Source organism: Amia ocellicauda, unplaced genomic scaffold (genome assembly GCF_036373705.1).
Source record: "Amia ocellicauda isolate fAmiCal2 unplaced genomic scaffold, fAmiCal2.hap1 HAP1_SCAFFOLD_135, whole genome shotgun sequence".
Taxonomy (NCBI): domain Eukaryota; kingdom Metazoa; phylum Chordata; class Actinopteri; order Amiiformes; family Amiidae; genus Amia; species Amia ocellicauda.
In genome coordinates this window covers 1-3,286 of record NW_027102698.1, presented here as the reverse complement: position 1 = coordinate 3,286, position 3,286 = coordinate 1, and the positions used below count along the sequence as shown (strand labels likewise).

At 46.9% G+C, this 3,286-nt stretch overlaps 2 non-coding genes across 2 annotated transcripts; both read right to left on the bottom strand.

Moving 5' to 3' along the window:
- Nucleotides 1-503: 503 nt before the first annotated feature.
- On the bottom strand, nt 504-576 carry trnav-aac (transfer RNA valine (anticodon AAC)). The gene has a single exon. It is a non-coding gene; the product is annotated as a tRNA-Val (tRNA).
- A 599-nt stretch (nt 577-1,175) lies between these two features.
- trnav-aac (transfer RNA valine (anticodon AAC)) lies at nt 1,176-1,248 on the bottom strand. The gene has a single exon. It is a non-coding gene; the product is annotated as a tRNA-Val (tRNA).
- Nucleotides 1,249-3,286: the final 2,038 nt, after the last annotated feature.

Sequence of the window (3,286 nt, the reverse complement as noted above, 5' to 3'; positions counted from 1 at the left end):
CCTAGAAAATAACTATAAAGATCAAAAATAACTAGCGCTTTTACAGTGATTTTTTTATTTATTTTTTATAGCGATGCTTTGTTTGGTATTAAACAAGTCACAAACTACTCAGAACAGCGTTTATCCCCGCAAAAGAGATATTTGGGTTTATTTTACAAAGCTTATAAATTATATAGGTTAAAAGTATTCTGAATGTTTTGATATCACACGCCATACCTACTGTTGTCTTCTACACCTTACGGTAGCAACAAATCTAACTACTGCTTTACTTTAACAATAATAATGACGGCGACCACGATGACAACAAGAACAACAACAACAACATCATCATCATCATCATCATCAGATTTTAATTAAAAGTGGCTACACCAGCGTTTACAATTTCAACCTGTCGACGGACGGACGCTCTGAGTGCATCGATTGCGGGCACTCCAATGAAGAAAAGACACCCACCGCCTCCGGGGAACCACGAGGGCAAGCATGACGAAAAGGGCACAGTAGGCTGTTTCCGCCCGGTTTCGAACCGGGGACCTTTCGCGCGTTGGGCGAACGTGATAACCGCTACACTACGGAAACTGACACCGCTGCCTCTTGCTTCAAATGGTTACCGTTAAAGCCTGCTGGTAAAACGGGCTCAGGTGTTTCAGGTCGGCTAGGCTGTGAGATGTCGTCTGAAGTGCGGCGAAAGGATGCCATTTTCACTGACCTGTTTGGCATTGCTAAAGGGCACATCAGGACACTTTGGAAACTCTTTCAAAGGAAGAACGCCCTGAGCTATGACAAGACTTACACTTACCCCAACAAGGTGATGCTCAATGGCTTGTTCAAACAGCTGCTGCTTGTCTTGTGCCACCATCAGACAATCACAGAGCTATTGTGCCTTCTGCACCTTACGGTAGCAACAAATCTAACTACTGCTTTACTTTAACAATAATAATGACGGCGACCACGATGACAACAAGAACAACAACAAGAACAACAACAACAACATCATCATCATCATCATCATCAGATTTTAATTAAAAGTGGCTACACCAGCGTTTACAATTTCAACCTGTCGACGGACGGACGCTCTGAGAGCACCGATTTCGGGCACTCCAATGAAGAAAAGCTACCCACCGCCTCCGGGGAACCACGAGGGCAAACAGGATGAAATGGACCGGCCCACAGCAGGCTGTTTCCGCCCGGTTTCGAACCGGGGACCTTTCGCGTGTTAGGCGAACGTGATAACCGCTACACTACGGAAACTGACACCGCCACGTCTTGCTTCAAACGGTTACCGTTGAAGCCTGCTGGTAAAACGGGCTCACGCATTTCAGGTCGGCTAGACTGTGAGATGGCGTCTGAAGTGCCGCGAAAGGATGCCATTTTCACAGACCTGTTTGGCATTGCTAAAGGGCACATCAGGACACTTTGGAAACTCTTTCAAAGGCAGGTCGCCCTGCGCTTTAAAAGGGATCCCAGCTATGTTGGAGTGGAGCTTTTTGCTTTGGGAGAGAAGGAGGGTACGTTGGAACCTTTTGAGACGGTAATTGAATACTCTTATGAGGACTGGTTGAAGGTGATGGCCTGGAGAGATCTGGGGCTTGTGGATAAGACTCTAGAAGGCTTGCAAGAGGGTCCAAGAGAATGCGAAATGGAGTCTCCGACTCAGGGTTTTGAAAGGTGTGAATGGGAAAGCTTGCAGAACTACGGTAGAGTGGTGAAGAGTCTATCTCAAACTACAGATCGTAAGGTTTTGTTTAGCAGTACCCTGATTACAAACCCTATTGAAGGGGGTGTGGAGGATCCAGAAAAACAGGTTACTGAAATTATGTTTGACGCCGTGGACTGGCCGTTCTTGAAAGAGGTCATAAACTGTATAAATGATGGTTTTGACATCTTGACCAAATGTTCGCAACTGGATTTGGTTAGAAGGAGAATATGCTGGATTATGGATTATATATCCCCCTTGAATGACGACGACGATGATAAAACCGACGACGTGTGGGGTTTTGGAGGGGGGTCTGACGGCTCAGGGGCTACTCTCTTCTAAGAGGGCGGTGTGTCGTGACGTAGTGAAGAGATAGGATAAAAGGCGCAACAATTCATTCATGGTTTAAAATTAAAGAGAATGTCTTACCCGAAAGCTGCGGACGTCGACAGGCTCTACAGGCCTCTTCAAACCCGGGATCACCCCTGGTTCTATTCCCCAGATTTTGTATACACTCTGGAACCCTCTGACTGCGGTTACCCTCCAAGACCTCAGACCCCGGTCCCTCAGGACGAAACAACATGCGGTGCGATGGATGTCCAAATGAGTCTCGGGGATCCCCAGCCTCTGGAGCTCATGGAGGGCCTCGATTTTGCCGAACTGTCTACCGTCTGTGCGTCTCAGGAGGGGGTCAGTCCAATGGATGTAGAAACACCCCACAAACCACCAGGCGACCCAATGAGCATCGGACTGTCCCAGGGGCGTGATGAAGACGCAGGATTTATGCCCGGGGTATGTGACCAAGTAAGCAGAGTGGTTAAAAGCACCCTGGTGTATATTCTGAGTGCTCTCATCGACCGAGCTCTGAAAGAAGTCTGTCGGGGGTGTGAAGTGAATCACCCCAGTCAGTTGAGACACAGTTGTTTGTTTGAACCAGACCGTTACTATTTCCTGTTCTATTTCAACGTGTTTTACAGAAGACTGAACAAACCGTGGCTGAAACCGGCACTAATCAAGGCGCTGTCTTACTCCCACATACATGTCACTGCGGGACAAGTCCAGAAAATCATAGATGAGATTTTGCTGGAGCTGAAAAAGGAGCCGTTTATAATAGAGAAACTTGGGCAGCTGGTCAATGACCTGGATGAGCCGAGTAGAAAAACCGCTGGCAAGCTAAAAGCTTATTTCTTCAGTAAAGAAGTTAAAGCTGGGGGCAGCGACGAGGAATTCGACATCTACGCCACTGATTCAGACTCTGACCTGAACTAAGGGACTTTGAACATGGGGAATGTTCTGGACTGCTTCTGCAACTGGTTCTGTCATCAACACTCTGTAGCTAACCTGAGAGCGCTATTACACCATGTGCTTGACAGAAAAGTAGCCAACGCGAGCCTTTTCTCTACAGATTTAACCATCGATGAGGATCAACTTTCAAACCTGGAAAAGTTAATGGCTGCTGTAACAAAGACCGGGGGGTACGAACACTGGGATGAAGCGCTCAAGGGGGCCAAGAATGATATTAGGCCATATCATCAACATCTGTATGACCTTTTGCTGAGCATGTTTAATACACCTCTGTTTACTTTTAAAATA